The sequence below is a fragment of the Sus scrofa genome, chromosome 4 (assembly GCF_000003025.6).
Source record: "Sus scrofa isolate TJ Tabasco breed Duroc chromosome 4, Sscrofa11.1, whole genome shotgun sequence".
Lineage (NCBI taxonomy): Eukaryota > Metazoa > Chordata > Mammalia > Artiodactyla > Suidae > Sus > Sus scrofa.
In genome coordinates, this window is record NC_010446.5 from 23,528,109 (window position 1) to 23,543,770 (window position 15,662).

Consider the following 15,662-nt stretch of genomic DNA (forward strand, 5'->3'; position numbering starts at 1 on the left):
TACTATTTCTTCTGTCTCTAAGACCTCTGCACAATTCTCTGTGTGTTTCTTTTTCTCTGTCCATGGTCTGGCCAGATGCAAAGGATCCTGCTCAGGAGTGTGATTACTTAATGGATGGTGGCAGGAAAAGACGAAATGGCATAGACCTCTGAAATTACATTTTGAAAGATAGCTATCCAATCAGAAATATCACATTGGAGTTGGACTTGGTTAAGAAAAATTGTGTATAGTGTGTCCATGCATACCTACATACAGGTGTGTGTATGCACAGACACTTTTATTTATGGCAAGTCACTGAGATTTTTAGGAGGCATTCATTTTGGTGACAAAAAAGTTGTCACTTCGAAGTAGTATAATCCTACAACATTGAGAACTTTATCATAATTCTAGAATAGTGGCAATACATTTAACAGTCAAAAACAATACTATAGAAGATTAGTTTTTTAAATTTGTATTTTATTTGTATTCAGTTATTATTGTAGAAAACAGTAAAAAATATTGGCAAAATTATTGCCTGTGGTAATTTGGGAGGCAGATTATAAGGGTACTGATCTTGGTAAGAAAGAAACAGAATAGTGTGTGTTGATGATTATTGGCTACATTTGGCAAGTTAATAAAGGCAAGAGTTGAGCTTGGGAAAGGATTAGCCAGTCTACAAATGGATATCAAAAGACACACAGAGAGTACAGCCACTTTGAGCATCATAGAGTTGGAAAAATCAACATCTGCCAGACCCTAATTATACAGAAATGTTGTTTTAAAAGGTTTTGTGAAACAAAAACTAGGCAAACCAAGTGGCTGCATAAAGCAAGAAAATGACTCAGCAGAAAGATCAAATTAAGGGTCTTCCCAAATATTATTCCAGACAGCTTCAAGGTAGCTGTTATTAATTTCAAAGACAGGGATGAGAGTAGAAAGAAAAGAAAAAGGAATCACAACTGGCTGAAGTTGTGTTTAAGAAAGACAGTCCAATGGAAGGGTGTTATCAACTCCATATATGCAAACCAATATGCTAATCACACTTCTGATTAGCAAAATATTTCATAACTTGATATTAGCTTAGCTCCTATGGAATTTTTATTATTTGAACCTATATAAGAAACAGCTGCATTAAAAATCTTCTTGAATTTATAAAACACAAATAAAAATGATAAACTAAGAGAAAACATTGTGGAAAGCATTCATTAGAACAGTATACAGAAAAGGAAATGAATGAAATAGAAGAGAATGCTAATGATTTTCTCCAGCCAGTGACAGTGTGGAAAATTTAATTATTTAATTATTATTATTATTTTTTTGGTCTTTTTGCCATTTCTTGAGCTGCTCCCGTGGCATATGAAGGTTTCCAGGCTAGGGGTTGAATCGGAGCTATAGCTGCTGGCCTACGCCAGAGCCACAGCAACTTGGAATCCGAGCCTTGTCTGCAACCTACACCACAGCTCACAGCTCACTGCAATGCCCGATCCTCAACCCGGCACTGAGCAAGGCCAGGGATCGAGCCTGCAACCTCAAGGTTCCTAGTCGTATTCGTTAACCACTGAGCCACGATGGGAACTCCAAAAATTTAAATTTTTTAAATTTATACTTTATTAAAAAAACTAAATTTGTTTAGGAAGGAGTGTATTTTGACACTTAGTCTTCACATGTGACTTTTATTGTAAATTTGTTTTGAGCCATTAGTTTGGGGATATTTGAAAGTAAATTAAATGAAACATGTTTTGTAGGATCAATTTCTGTTTCAAGCGTTAAATGCCATTTAGCATGGGACAAAATTGAATCAAAACTAGAAAGAATAAAAAAATAAAAATCATAATGATGAATGAGGGAAGTAGACAGGCAAATGGTAAAATCTTAGTTGCAGCAATCAGAAAAGAGAATATGACATATAATCAACGATGAAGAATGATCCAAGAGACCATGGCATACTGCTGATTCAGTGTTTAGTTCTAAAAACAGAAAAGAAATTTGTATTGTTTGGTATATTGGCTGTGTATGTTTAGTTTTTAAGATTTTTAGTCAAATTAAATAAATCTAATAAGCATGTTTAATAGATTTTTTAAATCAAGGAATATAAAACCAAAATTTAAATACAATTGAAGTACAGGGTACAAAAGGTAGGTTAAATTCTGACTATAATTTTCAGACAGCTCTGTATTGTATTCTGCAATATTGGAGAAAAAAGAACAAAACAAATTACTTCTAAAAAACTTTGTCTCACCGAGGTTAGGTGAGGATATTTTGATTTGAAAGTCAGTTTGAAGAGAAATAGTCATGTTTTACAATAGGTATCAGTGTAGAAGCTGAAGGATATTTTCATATATATTATGCTTAGAGCAGAAAAGAATGAGTTGTTTCTGGTTCTTCTTTTTAGGTTTAGGGCAGATTTACAATTCATAGTTTCAACACTTGGCTCTGCAAAGATGTTACTGCATTCATTTCTCTGTATTATTCAGTTAGCTCTTGAGTCCCAATTTCTGCCCCACGGCAAAATCAAATTAATGAATGAAATTAAAAATGGCTTGGTTCTTTCCAGGTTAACACATTCTCTTTGGTGTATATAACATTTTTTTATTTATTTCCCTAATTTTTCCTTTTCCTTGCTCTCTGTGAAATCTGTGTTCAGCAGAAGCTTATATAACATCCTGGCAGCTGGGCAATGCCATCTGGTTCCACATGTTCTTTGGTCATTTTACGGTCAGTGTTGTGGAGACACTTTCTGGCTCATTTCATCCCTGTTCCTACTATATCCACTACCACTGTAACTGATTGTTACACGGCCCAGCAAAGGCAGTTGGTGCTTGGCCCTGGGACCTTGCCTTTTCTGCCTGCATCTCTCTCCCCTGATTAGGACTCTGCCCTGATATACAGCAGTGGCACAACACCCTTGAAATGTGACTCCACTCCCACCCTATCTCTAGCTCTGCCACCTAAGGTCTTCAATCATCTAAATGGTATGTTCCCTCCCCTTTCATCCACCCACTCAGAGAAGCTTGATACCAGCACTGTCAGCTATCTTCTGAGCCCCCTGTGGGGACTCTTGAATGTCCTTCACACAATATAGAACCCAGAAGACATGGGAACAGCCTAAATAGCTATCAACAGATTTATGGATTAAGAAGATATGGTATACACACACACAGTGGAATACTACTCAGCCATAAAAAGAACAAAATAATGCCATTTGCAGCAACATGGAAGGAACTAGAGAATCTACATGGAGTGAAGTAAGTCAGAAAGAGATAAACAAATACCATATGATATCACTTATATCTGGAATCTAATATATGGCATAAATGAAACTTTCCACAGAAAAGAAACTCATGGACTTGGAGAACGGATTTGTGGTTGCCAAGGGGGAGGGGGAGGAAGGGGGATGGACTAGGAATCTGGGGTTAATAAATGTAAACTATTGCATTTGGAGTTGATAAGAAATTAGACCCTGCTGTATAGCACAGGGAACTATATCTAGTCACTTATGATGGAACATGATGGAGGATAATGTGAGAAAAAGGATGTATATATAAATGTGTGACTGGGTCAATTTGCTGTATGGTAGAAATTGACAGAAGACTGTAAACCAACTATAATGGAAAAAAAATCATAAAAAAAAACCCAGGGGAAACAGAAGAACAAAGTGGAAGGTATGTATGAGTGTTAATGCTAATGCCAGACTCTCTCTCTTGACCTACCTTCCTTCTCCATTTTGCCCATATCAACATGGCCAAGTGCCCCTGGAGAGTCTTCATACTTCCAGGATTCCACGCAAAGTGGGGCCCATTTCCTTTTCCCTGAAAATCCCTAAACCTCTCAGATTAGTTTCTATATTCCAGGACCTCATACTAAAAAATTAAATACTGAATGAGAGCCAAATATTAGACTATCTCAAGACAATATTGTTTTCTTTTTTCCCTTTTCAAATTTTATACATTCAACCAGCTTTTGGGGCAGATATATTTTTTTTCTTTTAGGAGCTGGGAAGCTGATCCCATGCCCTATCTTGTGTTCTTTTCTGTTTGCTACTAACCCCACTGCCCAGAAATTCAGATTCTATCTGATGAGCTGCCTTGAATCAAGCCAAGTCAAGCTAAGTCCTTTTTAAAACTCAAAGCAAACTTTTATTCTTCTCAATGCCTAGTTCTTGCAAATCAAAAGCTCTTTGCTTCCATCTGTGGTGTCTGATGTGAGGTGAAAATCCACTCAACAGCTCAACAGGTATCATTGTTCCAGTCCGTATCTAACTTCTTGGAGAAATGGATACATGTGATTAAATGAATTGGGGATGTTAGCCTTAGCAGGAACAACTATAACTATGGAGATTAAAAATTACTTTTTAGTATTCCAAAAATTTCATCCAGACAGATATGCTGACTGTAGGAAGTAACTAAAACCAAAAAAACAACAAAGGAATTGATTTTTAATGGGGTTTTCACTTGTTATTAAAATAAATTAAATAAAGGTATGTTATTTAAACTATATTTTCACCTCTTTGTTTAGGGCTTAGCATCAATACAAATAATGCAAATTTCTACTCTCAAAGACACGTGTACAGTAATAAAAATTACATTACAATGTCAAGGAGAGAATCTTCTAGTCTTTATTTTCTGGACACACATATAGGAAAAAAAGTCAATATTTCAAACTCTATCTGCTGGTTAAATAGTTCACTTGATGAGTCTGACACATACAAGACCATATTTATTAAAGATTGGAGTTGGATACATAATATACATTCTCATATTTGCTTCATGGAAAGGATCAACAATTCACTTAGCTATATGTTTAGCTTGTAATTTTTTCTGTATACACATGGTATATCAACAGAAATTTGTACATTATCTACATCCATATATCTTTATGTATCTATCCATCTATCTATCTCATAAAAATGGCAATATAATAAAGTGCTTACGAGTACTTGTTCTGTAGTTTGGGTCTATTTTGGGATTTAATACAGATTTATCTTGGAAAAACAAACCATGCCAGTAAGCTTATAATATTTCAAAAAGTATAAATTTCTACCTGCTCTTCCAGATATTCAAATATATTTAAAAGATATATTACACAGTTATCAGAGTACATAAATAGGTGTTTTGATCAATGACATATAGTTTCCCAGATAAAATTATAGTGTTTTAAAAATACTTTAATAAATTATGTGCAAGAATTACTAATGAATAGAGAATGGGTATATGATAATATAAATAGCACTGAAAAATTAATGCATTATTAATAATTTATATCTCAACTTGAAAGCATATATTGAAATAAATGTCAGATTTTTCATAGATAAGCTTAGAGCTCAATATATTAAAACATTTTTTAAAACATGACATAGATGTTACCATAATCAGATGGCAAGGGGTATTCTAGTCATAAATACTAGGTAGATAGTCAAGGAAAAAATAATTGATATAGTTAAAAACAAACAAAAATTCTAGACCGCAATCTGAATATTAGCTCTTAATAGGCATGACTGAAAAATGATGAGTCCTTAATATTTAAAGAGTTTATACAAGAAACAGTATAGAGTACAATTTCAGAGCTCTGATTTAAGAGTGAGTTTGAATTTCAGCCTTACTCCGTGTTTGCCATTTAACCGCTGAAAAGTTACTTAATCTCTGAAATATTAATAGCTCATGTATAATATATGTATAATCATAGCATCTTCTTAGCTTTATAAAAAAGATCAAATAAAGGAGTGCTTGGCATATGTTAAACATTCAGCTAATATTGATATTATCCCAATTTCTATTATTACAGTAAAATACTATAAATTTTAATCCTATAATTACAAAAATTTATAGCATTTTCAAATACCATAATATATAAGTTTATAGTATTTTTAAATACCACAATATCAAATACCTACATATGATATTCCATTTTTCTTCTCAAAGTAGTTAAGGTTTAGCAAAAAAAAAAAACCAAAAAGTGTTGTGTTATTGACATGAATATAAATTGCTACAAGCTTCTCATACATAGTTTAGTCAAGAACCTGAAGAATGTTAATGACCTTTTTTTCCATAGCGTTTTTAAAAACTAATCTGATTCCTTATTAGATAGCCTTTTATTTGGCTTGACTTTGCTATTTTCCTCAAAGTCTATCATTTCTTTCATTGTTTAAAAATATGCATTTTAAATTCTCTTTCTCTTTATACCTGGAGATCTTTTCAAGTCTGGTTTTAGTTTGCTAAAACAATGTCTATATTTAAAACGTCATCATTATTGCTTTTAATATAGGCTGTAATTTTCCTTTTTTTGTTGCCCTTTTATATTGAGGTATTTGTTTTTCTGGACTTTTGTTTTGACTCATCCATCTTCAACATCTCTGAAACACTCAGAATGGTTGATTTAGAAGTGGCTGGATAATGTCACTATCATTCTTAAAACCCACTCACGGTGTTCCCCTTTCACTAATAATAAAATGCAAAATTATGTATGTGGCCTTCATGATTTAACTCTTGTATTCTTTTTCAACATCTCATGCCCTGCTTATCCTACCTCATCATAATCCAACCACACTTGCTTTGAATGCTACAAATAAGCAGTCTTTCCCAATTAAAAGCTCTGGAATATATTTATCCCTCTGAAGTGTCTACTCTTGCTTCATGGTTTATATCAGTTTAAATATCACCACTTCTGAGAAGCATTCCGTAAATCACACCAGATAAAAGAGTTCCTCACTCATTTATTCCTCTGTTTATTCTGCTTGTATTCCCTATATATTGTTTTGGTCATTTTCAAAGTTTACAATATTTGTCTAATCAACTAGGCTCCATAAGGTGAATTCTAGGAAGTCAAAGGCTTACTATTGTATACCCCTTAAAAAACCAGGCAAATAATCAGCATGCAGTAAATGTTTCTTATATAAACAAATTAAATTCATGGAATGGTAACATGAAACTGATACAAATGTTGAAAAATATCCATGTTGATAGGGATTTGAATTTGATCTTAAAAATGTACATACGCACACACACACAGCTCTCAAAGGATTTTGAGTCGACTTAAAGTACACAGTATTCTTTAGCAAGCAAAACCCATCAAGGCACTCAGACAGTGATTGGTTATGTGTGCCTAGGCATCAAGAAAACCTCAGTAAGAATGACTTACCCCTTGGTTTCTGATATGATTAGACATTACAACAGTCAAAACAATTCTTCAAGGGATCCTGTTTCTATTTTAAGCTAGGACATTGTAGGAGAGACCAATTGTATTGGTTTTTTTTTTTTTTTTTTTTTTTTTTTTTTTTTTTTTTTTTTGTCTTTTTTTGTTGTTGCTGTTTCTTGGGCTGCTCCCACGGCATATGGAGGTTCCCAGGCTAGGGGTTGAATCGGAGCTGTAGCCACCGGCCTACGCCAGAGCCACAGCAACGCGGGATCCGAGCCGCGTCTGCAACCTACACCACAGCTCAAGGCAACGCTGGATCTTTTAACCCACTGAGCAAGGGCAGGGACCGAACCCGCAACCTCATGGTTCCTAGTCGGATTCGTTAACCACTGCGCCACGACGGGAACTCCCATGTATTGGTTTTTTAAGACATTTCTGTTAGCTAGCTGTGGCCCTCAAGCTTCATTGTATATGGGTTCCCATTCCAGAGAGTAGAAGCCTGAGCTGTTGTCAAAAACAACAGCCTTGCTATATCCACATTTAGAATGACTAGCACTATGCAGATATAAACACCATTTTTTGAATGTCATGGTCAAAGTAAAAAAATTTATATTATGGTAAAATTTCATGGTCAAAAATGTACAGCTGTAAAAAATTTTACTTGTTCTTTGCAGATTTTAAAAAGCATTCAGATCTTTTGTATAAAATCAGTAATTTCTAGAAAACACCATGGTGGCACTTAACCCTAACTTGTGACAAGCGCTGTATCTCATCAAACCTCCATCCTCCCACTTATAAGTAGAATTTACTAACATCTAAATCTATTGAAATGACAAATTTTGGTAAGTGCTTTATACAAAACAAAGGCAAATCTTTCAAATATTTTTCCAACTATATTAACACTGCTTCTTTATTAGTTTCCTGTGCTGCTGTAACACTTTTGTACATTCTTTGACTATATTTGGGATTATTTCACAAAGTGTACTCTGTGATTGCCTGCTTCTGAAATGCACAGCTGATCCGGCAAATTCAATAGTTTAAAATTGTGTAAAATACTGCATATACTCTCTTTGTCTTAGACATTTGTGATCTAAAACAGCATATTCACATCTCTGAGAAGCCCCTGTTGGGCCTTCAAATCCACTGTCTTTCTTTTGGTTTACTCCAGAAATGATACATAAAGAATAAAAAGGTAAATATAAGGAAGAGTTGCAGAGATGGAGTAGATAATCTGGGGCCTCATTTAACTCTTCCAGTTGGCACATCCAGGTCAGCGGTATCAGTTGCACATGTGGACTGAAATGCTTGCCAGGCCAGAGGAGTCAGAAGAGCAAATTCACTACTGTTTTATCCCTATCAGTACCCAGAGCAACTTGTGTCATCCTATAAGGCACTGATACTTCTCCTCAGCAAAGCCACATCTCAAGGCTCTAACAGCATAGTTCTATATCTGCATCAGTCCAGGGCAGCATCTCTACTTACCTACTTCCTTAAAATAGGGCCCGCAGTCTTAGATTCCCCTGAAGCCTTTTCTTACACTTTGCCCACTAAAGCTCTAAAGTAAAGCAATCTGTTTAATTTTGCTTAATCCAGTGTTCCCAAACACATCTGACCAGAGAACCCTTTCTTCCAGCTTCCAGCTGGTGTCTGGTACAAGCATCATGTAGAGAATGCTGACCTACCCATGATCTCTCCTATATTTGTTTGCCTACATGAATCCTACAAAGAATAATGGATTAAAAGAGCTGCACCACCATTTCTGTGATCTCTGTGGGTGAAAACCACAAAGTTGCTGCTGGATACTTTTTTATGGAGCATATTTTAATACGAACACCCTATAGCATAATATAGATACTAATAGAAAGTTAAATATGTAGGGCAGAAAGTGGCTTCTGATATAGACTCCTCCAGCTCTTCACCAAGGAACTTGTAACAACCTTTGACCAGCAGTTCTGAGGAGAGAGTCCCAGTACAACTTCAGATCTTCTTCTTAGTGTTTCACTTAGTTTGGGCTGGGAGAGTTATTTCTTTGTCCTTATCAACTTTTTGCTGAATATTTTTAGTATTTTACTTGCATTTGTTGAGTTTTTTCTAAAAGTGCTAAGACCACCTGCCTACTTTTCTTTTCTTCCCTCCTTACTTTGTGAACTGATTTCCGTAAGTTGGTGAATAGTCTCCTATAACTTTGTCTAGACTTAGGCAACCATATATCTACCACTACCTATATGTGCTTGTATTTACCTTAATTAAATGGATTGTATGCTATATATGATCTGAGTATTTCCTACTTAGCAGCATATTATTGAATTCATTATACATAACTGGGTATGATTTGCATTCAGTAGTATGGTGAAGTATCATAATGATACATATGGCTGGTGAGGCTATAGGGGAAAAGTATACTGACTACATTGTAGAAAAAGTTTTTTTTGCTACTTTTTTTGAAGAGAGATCTGCTGATACCTAATTAAATCATAAGTGTGCAAATGGTTTGACCCATTTTCTATTATATATAATATTATATATAATATGTATTATATAATAAAATTTATGGCGATACATGAACTATAAATAGACTACATATCAGTGATTATGTTTAAAAATAGGTATTTTAACTTGAGGTTTGCCTTCCTTTTCTGACTCAAGATGGTGCTAAAAACTATGTATTTTCTCTCCAACTTTCCCTTAAAATTGGTAAAAGAAAAAAAAAGCACTATGTCAAGAGGCAGTTGAATATATATATTTTTAGAACTCAAAAATGAGTCTAAGGATGAATATGCAGAGTCAGGAGGACATTGCTAGGATCCTGATAACATTTTGTTTTTGAGTTCTGGTTACCTAGCTGTGTTTAATTTGAAGTATTTAGAAGCTGCACATTCATGGTTTGTGTACTTTTTCCTATATATGTTCATCTCAATAAAATTTGATTAGTAAAATATATGCCTACTTGTAATTAACTTTCCACAGTACACTAGGTCTAAAAAATGAATAGGATGTGCCTCTCTCCCTTATTCTTTATCTTTTTATTATAAACATGCTGTTAATTGCAAACCATTTTGGCAGGAGAATAGGGAAATTTAGGTCAGGGTTTCTAAACCTCATGCTGTTGACTATTTTTTCCTGAATAGTTTTTTCATTGTGGGGAGCTGTCCTGTTTATTGTAAGATATTGCAACAGCATTCCTGGCCTCCATTCACAAGATACCTGTAGCAGCCTCCTAGCTATGGTAATCAAAAATATCTCCAGACTTTGTCAAGGGTCCCTTGAAGAGTAAAATTGCCTCTGATTGAGAATAACTGGTCTAGCTACACTAGAGATGACAAAGAAGAAAGCTTGAGCAGAATCTGGAGAAATGAAACTAGATCATTAACCAGGTTAAAACTCAAATGGAGAACATGCTGAAAGCTGACCAAGGAAAAGAATTAGATCAAATTTCAGGTAGCTTGAACAAAATTCCAGGAGCAGAATTTATACCACAGGTTGCAATATCAAGACTTGCTACCAGTGTTCTCAGACACAAAAGCATATTTGAAATTCAGGAGAAGACTAAGTTGCATGTGGTATTCCTTTGGCAAAAGAAAGATCCATGAACTCATCATATGATCACTGATTGTATGTATTCCTGATATCTAGCAATGCATGCTATTCAATCTAAACTACTAAAAATGTTGCATTTTTTTCTAACTTCATCTATATTTGGTCAGTTTGAACCTTCCTTTTTTTTTTTTTTTTTGCTTTTTAGCGTACACCACAGCCACTGTAGCATGGGATCTGAGCCTCCAAGCCACGTCTGTGACCAGCATCACAGCTCAGGGCAATGCCAGATCATTTGACTCACTGAGCAACGCCAGGGATCGAACCTGCATGCTCAAGGATACTCAAGGTTTGTTACTACTGAGCCACAATGGGAACTCCAGTTTGAGCATTCTTTGACATTATGATGTACACCCATGAACTTGAGGAACCAAATTTCATGCACAAAATAAAGTTATCCTTTATAATTAGGTAACTTCCTAGGTGAACAGTTCTTGGCCTTGTACTAATATTTCATACCAGCTACTATAGCGAATAGAGTAGCACCCAATTACTTCTTATGTCCTCTAGCATCTTTAATGAAAAGTGTTATCCATCAGCTACTGTACAATGTTTTGACCTAAACGGTTGTGTTAACCCAGGTGACCCTGGAAAGTAAAGAAATGAGTGCTTCAGTGAGGGTGTAACTGCTGGCAATTTGTTAAGATTTTTATAGCTTATATAGTTAAAATTCCCCCATATTATTATGAACTGTTGTACTTTAAAGGATAAAGTATTTTCCTCAGAGACAGCTCCTGTTGTGTGCAATGCCTTCAGGGGACAAAGTATGCATAATGCAAAACCCTGTGAATGAGGTATTCACTATAACAGATGAGCAGCAGACTGCCTCTTAGATTTACAGAATAACTGCAGAGCAACACACCCTCAGATACAGACAGGATTAAATTTATCGTGCTCCTTCAGGGGTGAGAGACATATTTAGAACATTTTATATGTACTCTGGCTTGAATTAATATATGCTTTTAATTAGTCTAGCTTTCAGAAAACCTAAAAGAACATCAAATCCCTAAGATGTTCAGGCATAAAGAATGTTTAAGCAACACACTGTCAAAACAATATCGCTATGGTATTTTTGCTAGATATCATTATGCTTTATCTCAATTAGAAATTTTATCTTATGGATATTAAAAAGCCTACAGAATTATTTTTCAAGCTTGCATAAGGAATTGTCATATTATTGAAAACATGTTTTGGGAAAGCAAACGATGCTTAGGCTTACCACATATTCCCCATTCTCTCTTTTCTTTTGCCTTCCCTCACCACATTAATTTTAAACCTACAATGGAAATGTTTTGCCCAGATATTAACATGCCTTAGTTTTCTGTGTTGCTATAAAAAGGGTGGGAAAATTGCATTGGAAAATCCCAGCTGATAAAACATTTCACTCAGCCCTGTGCAGATTTACTGCTCTGAACTAAGGGAACTTCTCTATTCCAGCTCTCTGGATTTATCATGTATACATGCATAGAGTTTTAGGGATTCCAAGGCTTTCTGAGCAATCTGGCTCATCATAGGATTGGGCGGTCATCTGTGTGTGAAATGTCATATAAAGTCAGAGCACAGGGGGAAATATTTCTGAACCTCAGTCAGTGCCAAGAAAAGTTCCAGGTCTTGAATACATTTGTCCCGTGTAAACAGACTGTCCAAGTCAAATTCAACCCCATCTCTGTGGTTGGTAATCTCCACGACAACAAGTGGAGACAGGGTGTTTTAGGGTTGTGTCTACTGGGGAAGGAGTCATATATTTTTTAAAATGCTTTATAAGATTTACTAGTCTTTTATGACCACAGATACTTTGCTATGGTTATGAGAACAGCCGCCTAGACCTGGGTAGGCCCTCAGGTCTTTAGGTTCCTGAAATGCTTTACTAAATTGTGTAAATTGTCAGCCTCATGTGCGGCTGATTTTCCTCCATCCCCAGATCAAGTATGTGTGCGGCACCAGGCCTGGCTGGGGTTTGGAATCTGTAGCAGGGTTAGGCTAGCTGCCCTGATAAGGAATAGGATTAGTTTAGAAAGAATGCAGAGGAGATGGTTTTGTTACATGTGACCCTGATTTTTGCTGACATTTGATTATGCTATTCTTTTCCATAGATAATGGGATCATAAAGACCTTTCTAATCCTGGATCTTTCATTGATGGCACTTTTACCTTTCATGATTTTCTTAATCTCTTGGAGCTCAAAGTTCTTATTTATAATGGGGAATAGTCATTCTTGACATAATGATTTCAATGAAGAATATAACCACTAAGTACCTTTAAAACAATACAGTGGTTAGCAAGGAAATGTAACTGAGCTTGGAGCGCATTTTCAGTATATGACACAGAGGACAACAGATCCACAGAAATAGCTTCAATGTGTTAGGCTGTGAGAGTCTGAGGACAGGAACTAGGTCTAAATTCATTCAACAAAGTGTGTAGTATATAGTGAAGACCATGTGTGTTAAATTAATTGGATGACTAATGAAGTAGATCCATTTCAAATGAGAAAGGAAGACCTGACAGGATATTGTTATACCCAATTGTGGGCTGTGGAGTGTGATCACTGATTAGAGAATTTTTTCATCATCATAGATGTAAATTATTAGTTCACTGACCCCAGTCTTAATTTTACACACAGGAATTATATTCTTATCATACTTTCAAATTGAAATGTATTCGTACCTCATTTTAGATAATTTGGAGAAAGAAAAACACATTATAAATAGGTAGCAGATAACGTATTGCCACAATATTACTCTAATATTGAAGAATCTTTGCCAGTTATAGTTTAGTACTTATAAAAACATCTTTTAAGTGCTTTAAAGCATCTATTAATAGATGCTGATAATACTTTACACACTTATGAAAAAGATTCCTCCATTCTCCCTCCAAAAGATAAACATTAAACTTTGACTTAACGAATGAAGCATGTACTTTAAAAGGTGACGATAAAATGGGTAATTCATAAAAGTTGTTTCTACTTATTTGGATGGTCTTCTCATAGGCACATCTGCTGTTTAAAATTGGGATTCACTGTAGTTTTTATTTTATTGGCTTCAGAAATCTTTAATCAAAGTACTTTGAGGAAAATACAGCAACATTGGCATATTGTTAATAAAGAAAGTATATTCCTTAGAGAAAGTAACTATTTTAGCTCTATATTTTCCTTTTTCCTTCCAATTTTATCAAGATATAACTAACAGACATTTTAAGATGTACAGCATAATGGTTTGACTTATATACATCATGAAGTATATAGCACAAGTTTAGTTAACATCCTTTATCTCATATAGATACAATTTCTTTAAGTTTTTTAATTAATATTTTTAATTTATAAAGACTAAATATGGTTTTCTACATTTGCGATTTCAATATACCTCAAAGTTTAGGTCCTCTAAAAGCATTAAAAACTTCTCCTACTTAGACTTTAACACAGTAAAATCTTATACTAGTTTACTTCTAAAGAAAATGTTTAGCTCTATCGTTAAGTGGCCAAAAATTTGAGAAATTTATTTGATCTAGGTCAATGTGAAGAAATGTATTATATATATTTCATACTTATATATAAAAATATATTTATATATATATAAAGTAGATAATATCTGTGAAAGCAGTTTCCAAATAGGAAATCCCATATAAGTGTGATTCTATTGTGTCAGATTATATAGACTCAATTTTGCTTCACTTCCAGAGATTGCCTAGAGATGGGGATACACCTTGGGATCTCTCTTTGCAAAGAACAATCCCAATACCCTTCAAATAATCTTTTATTCTGCTTCCCAGAGAAAACTGAAGTGATCATTCTCTACTTTCTGCAAAACTATAAAGCGACTAGAATCCGACCTACTATTAAAAAAAAACTATAAAGGTAGTAGAATCTAATCTGTTATCACTCTTTTTACTTTTATATTTACATTAATTTTTTCTCCTGTATAAAGATAATTTCCTACTGTACTTTAGACATATCTCTTCCAGATCCCTGTCAAATACCAGTGTTCTCTCAGTTGAATCCTTTTCACAAGTACATAAATATACTCATTTTTTCAAACTCTCCCAAAACCTCTTTGATTCCATATACTTTTCTTCCTTTTCAAACTTTATACTTTATACTTCATTTCCCCTTAACAGCAAAACTTAAAAAAAAAAAAACCTCTTTTCAATTTTTGTTCTCATTTCACTTGCTTCTCAATCTATTGAAGACTGATTCTTCTTTCACCATCACAGAAGTAGTTTTCCCTAAAGTTAGAAATCCTCTCTATGTTGCTAAATCCAAAAACAGTTTTCATAATTGGTCTCACTTAACTCTCAATGGTATTCAGTATTCCAATCTTCCATGAACTCCCATCATACTACACATTTCTGGTAGTTTTATTTTTACATGTCCAGCAATTCTTTGTCAATCACTCTGGGCAGTTCGTTTTCTTCTAACTGATAATTTAGTTTTTTAAAAAAAGTCTTTAGAGGCTCTTCCTAGTCCACATTCTCTCTCTAGTCAAACTTAGTCAAACCCATGGTTTCAATCACCATCTATATTTGAAAGACTTAAATTTTAAATTTTACATCCAGTTCAAGCCTCTTCTCTGAACTCTAATAGAACAATTTCTGAGTTCTGAATCTTTATTTGGGTGCTTCCCTTACTTTTCTTTTATTCTTTATTTACAAGTCATTGATGAGTAGTGAATATTTTATTTTTTTCTTAAATGTATGTCAAATATGATTTCCCTCACCACTACTAAAAAGGCACAAGTACAGACAAACACAATCTACTATTTGGATTTTGTTGCCTTTTTTACCTTCTTATATTCTATTTTGCCATTTATCACCAGAATAAACTCTAAAACACTTAAAATTGATTTTTACTCTCTATTACATATCTTTTAGAGATTTTCATTGTTCCTTGGATAAAAATAACTACCTTAAAGAAACTTGTGCCTCAAGCATGTTCTCCATGAATTGCCTGGACCCTCGGTATATTTT